This window comes from Phalacrocorax carbo, chromosome 3 (genome assembly GCF_963921805.1).
Source record: "Phalacrocorax carbo chromosome 3, bPhaCar2.1, whole genome shotgun sequence".
In the NCBI taxonomy this organism is placed as follows: domain Eukaryota; kingdom Metazoa; phylum Chordata; class Aves; order Suliformes; family Phalacrocoracidae; genus Phalacrocorax; species Phalacrocorax carbo.
This window is the reverse complement of record NC_087515.1, coordinates 50,580,757-50,600,787: the sequence shown is the minus strand read 5'-3', so window position 1 is coordinate 50,600,787 and position 20,031 is coordinate 50,580,757.

Below are 20,031 nucleotides of genomic sequence, written 5' to 3'. Positions count from 1 at the left end.
CAACAGCTGAGCGATTCGTCCACAGTCACAAGGATCAGGGACACAAGATCTTTTGGAAGAGGAGTTGTATTAGGAGACTTTATAGAAAGAATATTAACATTTTGGTAGCTAGGTCTGTGAAGAGGGTGCTTTGAGCATCACAACAGAGATGATATTTAGCTGGCCACAAGCCTGCCAGCTTGAAGGGATCAAACGTTCTGCCTGATAGAGGAGGTGATGGATTTCAGAACAGTACAGAAACTGTAACTCAGCATTTCCAACACACTGGATGTCACCCTGATTGTTCAACTAATGTGTTTGCCACATGACTAAAGAAACTGGGATAGAAATTCTTTTTGTCAGTGTCATTCCTCTATTTTGCCATTTCTTAAATTACCATATGACCAGATGGGATAAGTGTCAAAGTTTGAAATCTGCAACATCTGTCCCACCCTTTCTTAGAAGGATGTGGGGAATATAACATTTTACTAGTAATACTTGAAGAAGTTATCTTGTAAAGAAAGTCACAGACCTATTCTGTGACTCATTCATCAGACAAAGGCTAGTTCAGCCTGCTTACAGTATGGAGCCAGAATCAACTTCTCAGAATGCTTTGTTTCCAAAACTTCCCTCTAATTGAGGCAATTTACTTATCTAGGATAGTGCAATTTTATTTTAATGAACTGTCTTCTGAAATTGTTATGGAATCTCCTCATGCTCTCCAGAAGCAGGGTTCTCCTTACCAATACCAAATACAAATCTTGGGATGTTAAATTTCATTCCTCTCCTAGGCTGTCTGCTGTTTTGACAGTGGGCCAGACTCAAGGACATTACCACTTAAGAAAATAAATTATCAGATAAGCACATATTCATTTTCTTATTCTCTAGCATGGTCCACAGACTCATGACAGTGACATTTTCACAGGAGTGTGACTCCAAGGTGAAGACAGGATCATCTTTGAAATGTGATCTTCAAACACATACAGATTATTATATATAATCTTCATTGTTCCCTGGATATTGAAAAACACATCATTTTGCTAAAATGGAATGACTAATACGAAGACTTTGAAGTGCTTGTACCATACAGTCCAGAGGAGGCTTCCTGTAGTTCCATTAAAAATAATTTTAAAAACCAAAACAAACAGGTCCTAATATTTTTGTCTATACCGATCAAGCCTTGCTCCAGCTGAGCACACTGATTTATTCCTGCAAGCCAGTATTTCCTTCTGCCACAACCAGCTAGATTCCCTCTTCTCAGACACAACAGAGACCTTCCTAGAAGAGGGAAGACTCGTGGTCCCTTCTGCACTGTGTCCCAGGACTCAGAGGCCATGTGCCTGGCATTCAAAGTATTTCTGTATCTGCTAGAGCAAGCTGCAACTCAGGTGCTGACAGATAACACCACCGCTATATTCTGTAAGGACTGGAGCTTTGTTCTTGCACAGTGTTTAACTTTTTGGCTATCAAACTTCATCCCCAGTCCAGGTCTATGATGGACTACTTTGACAGCACATGTGTGCACTGCCTGTGAGCCATACCACTGTATGTGTATCTCAGCTCTCTTTATTGGTCTAGAACAATTAACAGAAAAAAACGTTGAGGAAAAGATAAAAGCATTTCCTCCCCCCCCTCCCTTTTTTTTTTTAAAGCCAATATTAAGTTAGCTGTCTTGGAATAGGCCCTAGGACCATGTTTAGAACAAATAGTTATAGTAAAAATTAGGAAAAGATAATAGCTACCAAACATAGAGCAAACCGTAGGCCCTGTTCAAAGGTGGTAAAAAGAAAAGTCTAGAATATAAACCTTTTTTTTTTTTCCTGCTTCTGAAGCAAAAGGCAGAATGGGAATGAGTTCAGCCCACTCCAGTCACTGCTAGATGATGGATGACTTCATTCATTCAAGTTGTAGCATTCCCTGACGTTGCCAAGACTCAGAGAAGACAAAAAGCGCTTCTACAAATTCCAGTACAGGTCCACAGACTTCACACCAGAAAAAGACAGCTCTGCAAAGCCTGGTATTCCTTCGCTTGGGAAGCACTCTGGTGCATGGGGGATAAATATTACAGAAACTGTTAAATGGGCAGGTGGCCCTTACCAGGATTGGAAACTGTTGGCTTAAAAAAGTATTGAAGCTGCAAAGATGCTTTACCAAATCTGGCCAAGTTAACTTCAGACTTGTTGGTTAAAACCCCAAACAAACAGACTCCAACAATACTGTTTTTTCCAGCTCCCAGTGTCTTCTAGCATAAGCAGCAGTGCAGTTTTAGGCTTCTGGCTCTTTTATGCAAGGGAAACCTCTGTTATTCTGGTGCTACTGAAATGTAGAACACTTTCTGTAAGCAGAAGAGGAAGAAAGCTGCAGTCACATGCAGTGTCACACAGATGAAGTCATACACTGGCATAACAGCAAGTGTTGTCAGTTGTCAAAGGCCATCTGTAGCCAGCAGACTTAAACTGTCATCCTGGAAAAAGATGCAAACAAGCCTAATGGGAGATTGCATTATCCTCTCCCTGGCATTCAATCAAATGGAGCTTGTTCCCTGAACAGATAGAGAAAACAAAGGGCTACATTCTTTCATTTTCTTTTTCAAAAAGAAAATAATTATTTTTTGGCAGTTGATATATTTTCAAAAGGACAGGAAAACTAGGAAGAACCAAAGAACTCCAGAGCTGAGGAGTCACTTGCCAAATGCGGGTTGTGTATACTCATTCGCTGCTGCAGGGATAGAGGGATTGCTCCACTGTTCGCTCTGCAGAATGGACTCACAGACTTGATTTGAATCATTTAGGGGTTTGCTATGTAAGCAATTCGACATTTTGTTTGTGTGCTTCCTCTGGTTTTGGGGGTGGGGGGAGTTATTTTTAGTGCCAAACACAGTGCGGGAACTGCTGGAAAAGGATACTAAATAAGAGGTCCATCCCTTGGAGCAGGAAATGGATACACAGTTAGAGATGATGCATTAAGTGTTCCTGAGGGAGAGTATCCTGATGGCTTCCGGTACACTTTGCGTATCCTCCAGCTGGCATCAGAGTTCCAAAGCAACCTGCAACCGAAGACAGGAGATGTGCGCAGCGAGAGGTACATGTTCCACCATGTGTAGGCCCCAATGATGCAAGAGGGGAAATATTACTCTTCTGTATTCCAGGAGGCAAAGATAAATGTGCTTGTTTGGTTGGTACTAGTGCAGGCGGGGGCCAAAGAAGAGGAGCACTGAAAACTGAAAAATGAGTCTTGGGATCTTGTGCCTGGTACTGATGCAAATGAAGGTGAAACTATACAAACAGCAACACAATCAGACCATTCATCATTCCTTCATTAGCAGCTTTTCTTTGCAACACCACCACCAAAGAAAAAACCTTCCTTCTTTTTATGAACAACCAAGAGGATTGAAAAGAAAGGCCTAATTGGTGAGTGTACAGTATGCACGCTGTTTGTAAGACCATTTGTTATGCAAATAAGATAGCCCTGAATCCATAGGTGGTGTTAGTGTAATTCAATTTACACAACCTTTGTAATACAGAAACTTACTGAGCATGTGATATGGAATCTCAACTTATGGTAAAACAGTTGCCTGCTACTGACAGAAAAGCTTCCAGCTGCAGCACTGAGGCAGACACAACTTCTACGCTCCAGATGAAGCCTGGCTCAGATTTACAGGAAAGGTCAGATTTCCATAATAGAGGCAAATCTAATATGCTCACCTTGCTTACCCACATCAACACAATTACTGTTAGTGAAAAATTATGAAATCGTTTTAAAGTATTTTATGTTCCTTTAAAAGAACAAAAGCCTTTCACGTTCTCTTCACTTGAATGATCTAACATGAAGGTTGCGTTTTCATATACGTGTATTATACTCGAGGCTCACAGAATTCCATCCTGTACAGCTGCCTGCCACTCTCTATTAAAACAACTGGACTTCAGCTTCTTATAAACCTTTGCACCAAAATTTTCCATGCCATTGGCTGAAAATTTTGGAGAGCTCTTCAGCAAGAAATGATTCAGCTGTTTCCAAGAAATAAGTCAGGGAGAAAAATACAGTGTCATGGTGATATTAAAAAAGAAATCTTAAGAGGGTGGGGTTTTTTTTTTTGCACCTTGAAGAGCATGTAACTGGTAAGGTGTGCATCTTGTTGTCCCTGAAATAAATTTACATGTAATCCTCAGAAAAATTCTAACTCATATGTACTTTGTAGAGCTTCTTGAATTTGAAGCTACTAAACTTCTAGAGATCCCTACAGATCTTTTACATGTATGTCGTCTGTGTGTAATCAGACTGTGCAAACGCTACTCACTTGCAGAGTGTGAGCTCCAGAGACTCACAGGGACTTTCATCTTCAATTACTAAACCCAGACACTAGAAAGCTGGACACTGAAATCAAGGTCAGGCACGTCCCTGTCCTGCTCACAGTAACCTCTTCCTCAGCACCATCAGCCTGGAGAAGGTAGGTGCTTTCTTCAGAGTGCACATGGGACACACAGATTGACACAAGGACGTTATGAAGGAAATGAGCAGAATGGGATAAGATGTCTTGCTTGCAGAGTGACAGACAGCTGATTCTACCTATTACAGATCCCACCTGTTAAAATAAAATAAAGCATGGCCAGGTTACCTACAAAGATCACAGATGGGTACTTTGGGCAGCATGGCTTGTTTCTTAATTCCCCCTTTTTGTTACAACTGTAATATTTGTAACACTTCTTAATGCATCACTCTCACTAAACTGTTCGTCTGTGGTGTGATGGTGCTAGGAAGATTTCCTTGCTCAGTTTCCAATTTATAACCACAGGGAGAAATACAGAGGCTGTGCATTCAGCTAAGACTCTGGAGGAGTGCCTTGTACCACATTGGGATACTGCCTCTGGACTGACAGAGCAGCGCTGATGCAATTCAAAGTATGCTTGCATGTCAGCTGAAAGAGGGTGCTGCAGAAGTAGGATTAAGTGAAATTAATACTTCAAAATACTTTCAAAAAGAAAGTGCAAAAATACCAATAATCCATAAGTGATGTGAAGGACTGCTTCAGAAAAAATAAACCAGCAGCAGAAATATCATTGAATTCTGCAGAAGCATAAAGAGGAACAAAAGAAACTCAAGACAAAAAGGGATTAAGCCTTTGGAAACAGATCAACAGTCAAGGATTCTTTGGATTTAAGGTCAGCCTTAGCCACAGGCTGTACTGCAGAAATCGCATCTGAACAGATTACAGTAAATGCAGATTTCAGCATTCTGATGCCTGAGCCTGAATACTTGCCAGCCCTGTCCTTGATTTGACTTATGCTTAACTCTAGGCCAAGTCTGAAAAGCACTTCTTCAAATCACGGCTGATCAATAAGGATCTTTAATGCATGAGCTGCCCTATTATAAAATATACAATACAGATAACTGACAGTAGGAGACAGATGAATTCACAGAAGCCAGCTGAATTTCAACATATGATGCACTATTAATTTACGCAGTGCGTGCTTGTGCGCCTGGCTCTTACAGAGAGACCTGATACTATGGAGAACCAGAATCAAGTACTAGTAAAATAAAAAAGGTAGATGGAAGTTTGGTTATAGCTGGAGGTTATCTGAGACATCTGTGCCAGACATAAAAGCCAGAGTCGCTATACAAAGATGAGCAGGTCCAAAAATTCACAAATTGTTCTTCCAAAATATCTTTTCAGTTCAGAAGGAACTAATTCCTTTCAATCAGAAGGTAGGGTACAAAACAACAGGAACCAAAACCAGAAAAACCAGTTCAGATGAACTGTCCATGATGCTCTTAAAACATAAACAGCTTCAAATGTAAAGTTTTAATTCCAGCTAAAACTAACACAGCTGATATTTGTCACCCTGAATTTATTTCAGACTCTGTTTTTACATCTACCTTTACATGAAAATACATAGCTGCTAAACCTGTTTAAGCATGACTCAGAATGAAACCTGAACTGCACAGTAGGAAAACATAGTCCTAGCGCTGGGATTTTACCGTCTCAGAGCTTGATTCTCCATTTTTCAACACAGCTTTTATTTGACTTCAAGAAGACTACCCTTTGGCAATGGCCAACATGCAAGCGACCATACTGGGCCCAAAAGGACACAAACCAGGATCAGGAACAGAGCAGGGTGCTGAGTGCTAGGACACTTTAACGAGAGACGACGAAGCCCTTGACCACCCTTGGGTGCAGTTCTGAGAAACAGGAATAGTGAGGAACAGTAACCAGCTGATAAGAAGCTTCAGATGCCTGGATGGGTGAAGGTCTGGGGTAAAATGAGTCAGTTTGGCTGTCTTTATTCTGAATGCTTGTTTTCGTTTTAAAAATCACAAGCCCTAAGCAAAGGAAATAGGGCCTTGCACATTTTCTCTGGAGGATCTGCTCACCACCTTGCAGAGTGCACATTGACCAAACGTTGCCAAAAGCATGCAGTCATAATTCCATGTTCTTTCTGTATGTAAACTATTCTCAACCTCAAAAGTTGTGAGGTTTACTTATTTCAAGTTTGCTATTTTTCCCCCTTTTTAAGTGAAGCTTACCCACGTTTTGTAGCTTATTACCAAACAAATTTTCAGGAATAAAATAAAAAAGGTCATAAAGAAAATGAATTAATATTTCTGTCAGGCATTTCCACCTTAAAGAACATTTACAGAGAAGTCTGTGAGAGAGTAACATGATCACATTTGCTCTTTGACTTAAGAGGCAGTGTTAAAGCCACATGCAAACATAAACAGATTTAAAACTGGATATCTAATTAAACTCCACAGATTAGATCAAAATAATTAAAAACATTTTTTCCCCATTCATCATTCTCAGGATTTCAGTTTAGTAGTACCAAAAGAGAGTGATTGCTATCTCAATGCAGTTTCAACATCTCTGTTAGAAGGAGAATGGATACAAGACACGATCCCCTTTACGTCAGCATGCTTTTTTGCCTAGTTGGTGACCCTAGTGCAACCCTTAAAAAATTAAAGACATTCTACAAAACCTACTGGCCCCACCACAGTTATTCACAGCTATTCACACTGGTGAAGCTTTCCTACAGCACATGTAACATTTTTCCTAGATTACAGAGGGAAAACCAGGACTAAAGAGATCCTTACTGAAGCCGGAGATCGACTGTATAGAAACCGAAAGAAGTTTTAAATGAGCCCAGCTTGTTTGACTGAGACCAGGAAGCTCTCTGGCTACAGCAGTCCTGCAGGGAGGCTGCCATGGGCTAATTTCCCCTATTTTTGGACAGTCGAGTTTCGGGCCAGGTTGGATACCTCTAAGGTACACTGCAATCTCCAGTGCAGACATGTCCTGAGGGAACAAAACAGTGACTTGCTTAAAGTCTATACATTAAGCCTAAAGTCCTCAGGACTATACCTTTGGGATTACATCACCTCTTGATTTACTTTTCCTTTTTAAAAACAGTCTTTTCAGATGCTACAGAACAGAAACAAAACAAAAAAAGAGCAACAGAAGTACACTGGTTTCTTTAGGTCAGGGACACTAACTGTGGTGAGACATCAATAATTCTTATAAACAACTCATTTCTCTATCCTTAAAAATAAAAAGAAACTTAGTTATTCTTTAAAAGCCCTTGTGGAGGAACTAATAATGAGCACTGATGGATAATTTTTGTCCTAACATATGCTTGAGGAGCTCCTAGACGGTAGCCAAGATGATCTGTCTGCAAACAAGATGTCCCTTTGACTGGATGTTAGTCTGCAAGAGGAAAGCAATTTTAAAGCAAAGGCACAAAATGACAGTCATACTGATGCACTGAAAAGGAAAGGAGAAAAGAGTATTATCTCAGGTGCCTAACAGCTTGCCATATGTGTGAGTTACCCAGCACTGCAACCAGAAAGCCTAATAACTCAAGTGCAGCATGAGATATTTCTGAAAAACAAAAAATTCCCATGTGCTCCAGTCCCCCATTTCCCTGGATAAGGAAAAATTTATTGTATACAATTCAGGAGCAAAAATATGAGGCATACCCTTTCTAATAATGGGGTTCACACAGACTTTCAAACAGCCCCTAGGTGTGAGGAAAGTTGAGATCCAAATTAAAACATCTCTTTTAGGTCCACCTCTATGCCTGAAGATGTCTGCTATGCACATGTCTAGAATTATCCTATCCTGAAATGTAGTAGCTCACAAAGAAGCATGAACATCTCCCACGACCACACTCAAATCAACTAAATTATTTGTGTGGACTGAGTCCACCACCCGCCAATCTCACACACAGGGAGAACTGCAGCAGCAGCTATTGAAACTGTCATGCTTATGTTTCTCATATTCAACTTTTACATTAAAAAATACTAGCAGTCTGTTCTATTACTTGTGACTAAAAGTGAGAGTAAGGCAAATAAGTAAAAAGCAGCAAAATTTCAAAAAAATTTCCATATATAGGTAAACTCTCTTCGAAATTTCAGGTTAAATGAATCATGGACACCATTTGTTTATGGCCACATTGTGAATTATGGAAAGACTGGAAGCAAAAAGCCCAGTATCTACCTATTTACTTTGAATGACCACAGTTTGTCAAAAGAAGAGGATGCCTTTGTCGGTGTGTGTGCAGTGTCAAGGACAGCAGTGTTTGGCACCTTAGCTAGGTACCTTTATTCATCATAAGAAAGATTAAGACATATTTGTATTGGATCAACACTGTCTCAGCACTAGGGAAAGATTTATTCTTCCAGTTTCTTCGAAGATAGGTGCAATTACTATTCTAATTTTACACAGGGGAGAATGGCAATGGAGACAAATCATGTCACTTAATTAGCATCCACAGAAACCTTGACAGCATAGTTCCAGATTAAACTTTGTTCTCTAAGCAAATATATTTATTCAGCACTTATCTCTGTTTTTACCCCAGGAGACATGAGCAACTCAACAGGTATGTTTGGAAATTGCTGCTTCTCCACGTTTGAGGCTCCAGCAACTGCAAACTGATGCACCCAACTGGGCTACGCAGAGCTATGGCAGTCAGAGGTTCTAAACTGTAAGTATGTTTTAGACAAGGACAATTTAAGTCACAGGTAGCATCACCAAGTCCACCAGGGCACAGCTTTTTACAGATAGTCCAAGCAACATCTATATATCCACTGCATTCAGGGGGAGACTCATTGAGCATCTCAGGGTGCCATGCCTGCAAACTAAGTTTCATTTTCTCTAGCAGCAAATCGAGATCAGTATTTACTGCAGAGAGCTATCACAAGGGTTGCATAATGTTAGCAGAGTGCTGTGAGCATGAAATATGCCTCGTATTATTAAATATGTGACAGATGTACCTGCAGAGAATTCATTAATTCTAATTTCTATTCCTGTTAGTCTAGAAATATTAGCATATAATTGTTAGTTTCTAAAATATTCTGGCAAACTTTTTTTAACTGAAAAACTGTGTCAGTATTTATTTTGGAGTATCAGATGAAGCCCGTTCTCTTGTAATGCCCCTCAAGTAATGTGTTACAATAACCTCAATTACCTAACAGGAAACGTTAGAGCCTCAGCAAGAAGGCCTTCTGCAAGCCTTTAAGTAGGAGCTGCGCAATTTCTTCTCAGTAAAGCTAAATGAAGAAGCCTTCTGTGTGACAAGAAAATACAGGCTGGACTATTCTGAAAGTGAAAAACCAAACAGTGCAGATGTGATACACAAAACAGACTGTATGGCAATACTGCATGTATTTTGAGATAGTATTGCAGTGCCCCATCATGGAGCAAAAGGCTGAGTGAACAAGCAGAGAGCAGTAGCAAGTGCGCTGTTAGCTGTAACTGCAGTCTGATATAAAGAAATCCAAAGGAATTTGCATATCTTATTTCCTTAAAGAGTATGCTAGTTGAAGAAACACTGAATGTCTCTCTTCTGAATTTTTTTCCCCCCCTCCGGAAGTCTCAAGATCAGTTCATTCTACACAAAACCAAAGCCTGGAAGTAATATCAGACTAACCAATAGCTGTGTACCAAAGCCCTGCAAAAATGAATACATCCATCTTAGTGACAGAAACAGCTCACATTCACAAACACAGCTTCCCTAGTAAGAATGGCAGAAGACCACATGTTGTTCTGCACAATAGCATATGGGGGCCAGGAATTTATTGTATGTTTCCCCAGTCTGCAGCTTTGGGGACAAAATCTTCTCCCAGCTTAGACCCCTCAGCCTGCCTCTTTAGTGTCTAGCGACTTGAAAGACTGACAAAGGAAAACTTCATTTAACCAGAAAGATTTCAAAAGACGGATGTGCAAACAAAGCGCAGCAGTATCTCTGCAAACACTGTGTAAGAATACCAACTGTGTAGGAGAAACTAGGCTATGAAAAAGAAACGTAGCTTCAACTATCTCATAATGCTTAAAACATGGAGATTTGCAGCAATTACAACCCCTGCCAATAGCAAAGTTGAAAGTAAACACACTGGCCAATAGATCTTTGCAGGAAATAAGCTGTTCAATTATTTAACTCTTTTGGGAGGAAGCTAACGAGAAGAGAAATGCCTGAAATAAATGTGTGGGAATGTAAACACTTGCATAGCAAGGTATTACAAGTGTGGACAAGCGCACTGCAGAAATCACGACATGGTTTTGCCAAGCTGTTTCCCACAGCATGTGATTACATGATTAAAGGCTATGTAATAACCCACATACACAGGGCGGACGAACGAAATTTACATAGGCAAATGGGGGCAAATTTCCTTCTCTGCTCACTCACGCATACTCATTTCTGATTATTTGTTTTTCATTTCATTGTCCTGTTAACCCAGAACACAGGTCTGTCCTACTGAAGCTGAGGGTTGTTCTTTGGTTATGGTATAATATGATAAAACCCTGTGCAGCAGAATGCCTCCTCTAGGGACTCCAATAGCATCAGCTGCTCAAAATGAGTGTCTTAGGTTTTTCTTCCAAGAATGCAAAGTGAGTTGCAACACTTTGCATAGTATCTGAGATGTTTTACTGCTTCAGTTTTTCTTTTAATTCCTACCATATATTCACAGACTACACATCTACCTCTGACTTCTTTTTGCTTGATCGTTTTTTTTTTGTATCAGTGCAGTGTGGCATCTTACCATGACTAAAAGTTCACTGTCTGTTTAAGCTTTTCAGGCAGATTCCTACAGTGTCTTGCACGCTGCAATTTCATAGGAACTCAGAGTCCCAGCTGACTAGGATAAAAGTTTTGAGATCTGCTTCTAAGCAATACCATAACTGTTAAGCCTTTAATAATACTTGTACTTTGAGAAACCACACTAAATTTGGTTTCTTAACTAGTATCTGGGGCGGGGGGGAAGCGCATTTTCCATGAAACAAATCCATTGCACAAGCAAATAGCATACTGCATTTCTGAACAACTGCTAAGTAAGGAAGAAAACCTTATGGAGGCATAACATTTCATTGCATTAAAGCGTAGCATGGCTCAGAAAATATTTTCAACAAGCCTGCAGGATGAACTTCTGCTCAGTTTGGCCCATTTTCTTTGTGCGATCCTGAACTGTACTGAGAATTATGAGGGGCACTTTTAAAAGAGTACACATGGAGGAAAAGAGACAAGGGGGATCGTAAAGTGTCAATGGGAATTATATACACCAATTTTATACTTTCAATCCAGCATGGAACTTCAGTAGAACAGTGATATGCAATTTATGCTATATATTAAACATACATAGATAGTTAACACATTACATACTACAATACATTGAGAACAAGACGTTTTAAGCAACTTGTGTTCCATGCACTATGCAGGACTTTATCTGTAGGACTAATGAAGGGTATTCATGCTACTCTCTCACAGTAAAGCTATTAGTTTAAATGGGACCAACTCCTAGTGTCGCAGACAGCATAATGCTAAAAGGTTTAATAGGCTACTTGGCAGGAGACAGACAGAATAGATTCAGCTGCTAAAATGGTGACACTGACATTTTGCCCTTTGTTACCAATGTTCTTATCTTTCCCCATAGAAAAACAAGTGTTGGGTGGTGCAAGCTGTCAGTCTGTCAGCTTCTAGTTAGGGTGTGCTACAGCAGCCCTACTTCACAAAGGGAAACTTATTTCCCAGGAATATTTGTAATCTGTTGCTATTAAAGCTTTAATTAAATATAGCTCTAGGGCACTAATGAGCACATAATAATTACATGCTCTGACTATCCTCCACACCCATCATCTAGAAAATATACAAGAATAAATAAAAACGGGTGCACAAAGTGTATACACGTCATGGCCTCGCTTCCCTCCCATTGAATTCAACACTAAAGTTCCGACATAATCAGGCAGAGAACACTGTCCTAGAGAATAAATTGCCTAAATGTAAAATTTTCTATCTTCACAAGTTGGAATTACATGAGAGTTTTAGTGTTAATTTATGGGTCCATGTTTTATTTCCAGACCCACTGACATTTTAAGGCATGTGGGATACATCATGGAAAGGACATCTGAATAGAATCGTAAAGACACATTGGATACCCTGAAACAGTTAAAAATAAAGACTGGAGGTGGGGCAAGAACATGAAGAAAGATCTAAATCAGATAAAAGCCAATATAAATACTGTGCTTTTCCAAACCAGAAAAGGGCCAGGTAGTTTTTTGCATCCTTCACAATTAACAGGCCAGAACACTGTTCCCAGAGTTCCCTATTCCCTCAAGAATGCTTATCTAATCCATTTTTAATCCCTCTGTGCGTTTCACCTGAGTGCTGAGAGCAAGAAAAGAAAGCTCCCACATCTAGGCATCCCATCTTATTCTCTCCAATATTTATGAGAGTGAAGAAATGCTTCAACATACGTTGCAAAGCATGACTAAGCAAAAAAATTCATTCCTGACATACCATGACCATTACACCCACCCAAGCAATTATTTATTTGCAATCTACTGACCTTCTGCAAGGCTTTATAAGGGTTTTATTTACCATATGCATTTGCTTCAGACAAGTCACTACTTTTGAAGTAAAGCCACATCTGGAACAAGGGATGCTTTTCCTCCTGCCGTGGGCATTACCCTCTGGAATCCTGCAGTGCTTCCCTTCCCGTCACTAGCACTGCACAGCCACTTCTTGCCACAACCAACCCCCAGACAGTTTCAGTTCTTGCACATAGCAATGTGGTGGTTGTCAATTTGATACTTTGCTTGTTGTTCTACAAATTAATTTAGGAAGACATACTATGTGGTGCTTCTTAAGAGCAGCATGTAAAAAAAATGTTCAGGTAATACACAAATGCAAATGAAAGGGGGTTGGACCAGATGACCTTTAAAGGTCCCTTCCAACCCAAACTATTCCATGTTTCTACGATTCTATACTGGGTCCCAGTGACTGGTCTCGGCACTAGATATTCTTGGGCGCCATCTGCCGGCATTTTATTAATTATTGGCACTTCTAATGATGTTACATGCCCAGGTCAAAGTTTAATGTTTTCTTCCCAAAGGCATTTTCTCTTCCAGAGGTGGAAGCATGTTCACGCACAACTTCCAGCAAAGGTCTGGAACTCAGATCTTTCTGGTCTTTCTCCACATCTGCTCGTGGCAGCTAAAGGTGGGCCAGGAAAGCCCACTCAGCATGGGGCACAACTCCTCCCACAGGTGGAGAAACTCCCGGTAGCCCCTTGGCCTTTCATTACAAGCCTGTGATCTGCAGCCATCCATCCTGTCTTCCACCCTTGCCCTAGAGGACAAAATTCAGCAACGCTGATCTCTATGCTCAAAAGTTTCCTAACGCCAACAGCAAACCATCACAGCAGCTGAATGCAACTTTTCGTCCAAAAATCTCCTCTATATTCTATTTATACTGCTGCTGTTAACCTACTATATATGTCACACATTTAGACAACAGTTGATCTAAGGCAGAACATGTTGGTCTTGACTATGAATGTGGCTCTAAGTCTAAGGTCATTCTGACCAGCAGTGAAGACTGTGATTCACCTTCTTAATAAGAGCTAAAAGTGTGTATTGGGCCAAGATCAGGACTCAGACCCATGAATTCCCCTTTCCCTGCAACTCAGAAACACATGGATGTGAGATTCCAGGTCATGCCTATTCCTAGTCTAGATATATTCTCTCTTTGCACACAATAGCACCACACAATGTTCTAAAAAGAACAAACTCTTGTTTGTACAGGTCCCTGTCATTCCAAACCCAATGGTTATTCCATTCCATTTATTCCCAAAGGAATAAGTACCTCTAGGAGTCAGATACTCCCATTAGGCTCAAGAGGATTAGGCATTATTCATGTGTGACAAACAGAATCTAAATTTACAAGTGTATGAATCAAGAAGGGAATTTCCAGAAGCATTTTAGAGAAGACCATTTAGCTGCCCCTCTTCAAACAAAACTTAGCTGCATGTAGGCTCTGGAATGAGGAAGAAATTCCGCTCTGAAATTCTCTGCCAATGACAGAAAACTCAATCTGGAAACATTAGCTAATGAAAAACACGAACAGGTTCCTGCAACCACAGCTATGAAGACAAATTGAGCATACTCACTGAAGGGAAATTAGAAGTATTTTTAATAGTTGGGCTCAGCAGAAGCAAGTGTACAAGTATTAAACCCTGTCATACATTTTTTTGCCGAAGGATCAATCCTAAGAATAACTAAAACCACCACCATAAGTGTCTCAATGTAAAGAGGATTTAGACATGTGCAACTAATGAGGGATGTATAAATCCTTACGCATAAGAATATTTATGCCTACACTTGGTGCTGAAGGAAAATTCTGAATATAACCTCCCTATTCAAATATTCCATGAACAGCTGCCAGTTCCTGATTGCACTTCAAATCCCAGCCTGGAATACAACTGTTGAGATTCAAATTCATGCAGCATTACTTGTCTGTGAGTCTAATTAAAGATGCAAACCTGCTGCAAATGTAAGGAAAGCAATGCTGGTTCAGCTGTGCGTGACACAGCATGCCAATTCTGCACCACTCGTGTTCATACACAGAACGTATAGTAAATCACAGCCACCTTTCTGGTCTTCTGTCCAATCCAGTTTCAAATATCCCACAGGACAAAACTCTAATCTCCCTTGAACAGCACTTCCATAATACTCACACTGTTAAGAAATACCTCCATGTAATCAGACTAATTTAATTCTTCTGAAATGTCAGTTCATTTCAATGTTGAGATGACTGTAAAAAATTTCATTCATTCCTGGGGCTTTTATGTCTCCTTCTACTGAAAAGCTCAGTGAAAAGGAAGTGTAAAAACAAAAAAAAACCACCACAAAACAAAACCCAAAACAAAACAAACACCACCAAACAAACAAAAAAAACCCCCCAGATTCCCCTACAGGAGCTAAAAATGAAAGGCATAAAAGCTATACATCCATCAGCTGAAGGGCCACTGGATGACAGTCTCTTCTACCTGAAAAATTAAGATATGCCTGTCTTCTGACATTCCTTCAATCTTTTTTTATGTATTTGTGGTTGCTTGCCTGATCATTCCCTGCTGTTTACCCAGAAACTTCTGCATTATTTCTTTTTCCCAGCTCAAAGATTGCCTGTGCTTCTTCAAATTTCTGTATCTTCTATCCTCTCCCAGGGTTCTCTCCTGTTTTGTTTTTCTCCCATCTGAAATTTCAGAAACAATAATAAACTTTTCCTGTATCTTTCCTCCTTCCTCACTTCCACATGGGTCTCCTCTTTCAGCTTTGCTTTCTACATTTTCCTTTCTGTGCAGCCTTTTCTGCACTATATCCAATATACTCTCCCTCTCCCTGTTCTTGAGCCACGCATCTTTTCATTGATAAATAAATAATAAAACAAAAGCAACTTTTTATGTACCTGATGGCGAGAAACTTACATTTTTATGGAATAATATCACACATTCATGGTATAAATTTGCAGCTTTCCACCAACGTGAGATCATGGATGCTCTGCCATAAGGCATTACACACCAATTAAGTGCCTTGGATTCCTGGCACAGAATCACCACCCCTTTGGCCAGCTCTCATCTCCTGCTCTTTCCACCATGCTCTCATCACAGAGTTCTTCACCTTCCAGGTGACTAACTTTTCTTCCCCTTCTGACACCTTCCCACTTCCCACCTTGATCTAATAAAATCTATTTATTCCTCTTACGGATGCTAAACTCTGCATCTCATTCCAAAGTATCCCCTCTACTGGGACTGATAAAGGAGGAATTTAGCCATCTGTTCAAGTTTCAAGATGAACTTCAAGTGAGGAGGCAAGTATAAATACTCTAACGAATATTTGTTCTGAAGCAGTGGCAAAACCACTTCCATCTGCCTTTGGGAGTGCTACACAGCCCAGCCCAAACAGCATTAACAAGTCTGTTGACATGATCATTCTGGTAGTGCCATCTCTACGTATTTTAATATTACCCTGCTGCACAAGAGCCCCGAACATAAACAAGACTTCACTTGAAGGGTACTATATATAGAACAAAAGACAATCAGTGCTCCAAAGAATTTACTGTCTAAGATGAGAGACAACACGTAAATTTTCTATAAGGGAAGCAATGAGATAATAATATTGGCCAACAAGAGACGTACTAATCATACTGTTGTGATCAAGATTTTTGTAGGCATCGCTGTACGAATTCGTATCAGAGCTTTCCAAAAATGACTATGAAAACAAATGGGTTGACCCAAACAATATCATTCATCGCAATTAAGAAGAAAAATCTAGTTGCTGATAGAAACTTTGACTGCAATGCAACTTTTAAAGACTAAGATGCTTCTTTTTCATATGGACTGTTTCAGACATAATGTAAAGCTTTGTTGCACAAAACAGGAATAAAACATGTGAAGGAAAACCTGGATTCTTCATAAGATGTTATAAAATAAACATTAGTTCTGCCAATCAATATGAATTCCTTGGAAATCAGGATTGCAAAGACAGAACACAGTAAAGCCTACAAAGTATTCACGTTCTGTTACTGATGAAATAAAAAGTAATAGCTATTAAAACAAATGATGATGACGAGGTAATGTTTAGAACTAAGAAACATTTATTTTTCATCAGTGTTAAATTTAAAGGACTTTCAGTAACAAGTCCTCACATTTAACAGCTTTGACAATAATACCAATACTGCAAATGCATTTGTAGAAACACTCATGGAAAGTCTGTGGGGTTGGGGTTTTATTGTATTTTCTCTACTCCTTAAAGAGGACAATCGTAGACACCATCTTTCCCCTCCTTAGTAAGCCAGTTTCCAAAAACTTCATATACATACCATGATTTCCTGAGCCCCAATGGGAGAAGGTGCCCTGAGCACTGATAATGGTTCCTAGAAGGCCTATCGCTCCCCTGAAGGATGCAAGCGTGTACCAAAACAGCTTTGCTGTTGGCCCAACATAAACCTCAGCTTGCATTCGGCTAGGTCAGATGCCTTGTACCAAGTTTACCAGGTTAAGGCACCTAAATGACTCCTTAAGAATGCTGTCCTAGTATATAGGAGGATATTAACACTATCCAGCACTAGGCACCTCATGCAATCTGCTCATCTCTTTCAAAAGCAAAGAGAAGGAAAGAAGCTACTCCAAACGGGAAATTTAGGAAGTAGTTTCACTGAAGTGCTGTGAAGCAGCCTCTGGCACCCCCTCTCCATTGTCTATGCAACAACAAGGGCAAATACCTTCTCCAAAACATGTACCAATATTCTCCCTCCTCTTTCCTCCACCCTTTCTATAATCCCTGGGATATCTCTCTCCTCCCACTCCTTACAGTTTCCTTCTGTGCTTTTCCGCTGCTGAATGATCTCGTTGCCTGAGCAACTGCAGCAGAGGAGGGGAGCAGGAAGAGGGTTCTGGCCCACTTGTGTGCTATCGGCAACAGCACCGTGTTCTGACCCTGCGATGCACCATAGTGACGGTAGCAGCCTCAGGAAATTAATGGTTTGGCTGAGTTAGGTGCCTTGAGCTGGGTGTAACCTCCGCACTAGGTGCTGGGGATTTTGCAGACACCTTTTATTTTTGTTCAGGTATGAATAAAATAACCTAACACTTAAGACTGTCAAACAAGTAGTCGTTTAGCTTATCCGCAGACCCAGATTATATTCACAAAGCAGCCACATTTGTTACACTTTAATTCTGGTCCTAATAGAACTCAGAAGTACAAATTAACTGGCAATTAATCTCTAGAATCAGAATAATCTGCTCTAGAAATTCCAGATTATTATGATGTGTGTCTCTCTCTCCCTTTGCTCTTTTCATTGAGTATTTTAGAATTCAGAAAAGTAACCAGAATAAAAGCATCTGTCAATGACCTTTCCAGATCCACTTCAGCATTTGTACTTTGTCTTCTTTTCATCTTTGCTGTCTGTCTCTTGGTGTTTGAACAATATCTGGTAAAATGAGAATGTAGTCTCAGTGCTATCACTGTACAAGAAATAATAATCTCTGCAAGATATCCAGCAGAGATTTATTTTCCAATATTGTTTTATTAAAAAAATTCCTTTTATTTTTTAAGAAATAGCATCCTGCTTATAAGGTTTTCTGTTCCTACAGTATATGATACACTACAGATTGCCTCCCACGACAGTTTACGATCAAAATGATTGTGATTGACTACTTGCTGCTCTGCTGATTGCAGGAGGGAAGGCTGTGCAGTTTTTCCTGCATGTGAGCAAAACATCACTTTGAACATAAAGCACAGAATCACCTGCATTGATAATTCTGAAAACATGTTAGGACCAGTCTTGCTGAAAAACCATCAGGGAGTGCAGACCTAAATGAGTGTAGCTACTACAGCATTTCACTCTCTTTTTTGTTTAGTTTTTACTTCTAGTTCCAGTTAGCACAGGGATTAATGGTGAGTTACTGGAAAACAATTTGACCTTTTAAATTTCATATCACTGTGAGCTTCATTCAAAATTAATTTACTCCAGCTTATCAAATCTGCCTTCAGCAGCTGCCTGCTCACTAATTCCGTCCCCTGCACTGTATTTATAGCACTTTTTAATTTAGTTTTGGACTATGTTTATTTTTGTTGAGCATAAAATAGTGAACAACTGGAGTTTAAGCCTGACAGAACCCAACCACAAAAGCTCAGAAACTAATACTTCATTTTTTTGTTATCTTCAGAGATAACCTACTTCCACTTGCAGCTATCCAGCAGAATAGTCAGAGTGAATATTGCTGGAGTAAAACACAGTCAAGAATTTATGGTTTACTAAATTTGGTGTGAAGCTTTAATTAATGAAGTCTGAAGCACTGTGACTAGATAGCAGATTCCACCCATTCATTTGGAATAAAACTGTCAGGATTCCTCCATGTATCTGGAAGTTTCAAAACCAGCTGTCAAAACAATGTTAATACATCTAGGACATAAGTAATTATGCTTGGGAGAGCTTGGATAATTGGTCAGGTACATCCAGTGCTGCCTCTTCAATAGCTCTTTATGACTAATGGCTTCAGCAATGGTGCAAATCAGGTGACTGTATGTACAGCTTTCAAAAACAGAAGGGAGGCTCACAGAGTCATAAAATTTAGTGAAGGAAAAGGCATAAGGCCAAACATCCTCAGCGTGACTCATGGATTTCAGTGAGATTACAGAAGGATGGAAACAGAACGCACTTACCGTATTAGGTCACCATTCTAATATCATTAATCTTCCACCAGTGAAAGACTGCTCCCTACCGTTCTGTGATTTAAAGTGGGAGGATAATTGGTCCATGGGGATACAAGAAAGCCAGAAGAAAAAAGGTGAAATAATGGGAAGAGCCTGAAGAAACAACATTTAAAAATATTTAAAAACTGAATACCTTAATCTTCCTTAAAGGGTCCTAATGAATATCACTGATGGACTCTTTATCAATATAACCCCTTATCAATATATTTATCATTTATCTGTTTATCAATACAAACTCTTCTATACTGATAAACCTCTACCTGTGATTTGCATTTGGTGAAAGCTATATCACAAAATTTTATTTCCCCTTTGATAACTTCAGAAAACCTAACTCACATCACATACGAGTTTCGTGATTAAAGCATGCAAAAAGCTATCTAAGTTACAGCCACCTCCTTCTCTCATAAAACTTGACAGAGTAATAAGAAAAAACCCCAATCTCACAAAGACAAGAACGCAATGAAAATAGTATTAACACATCTTTAAGCTCTAATGACATTTCTTAGCAGGGGGTG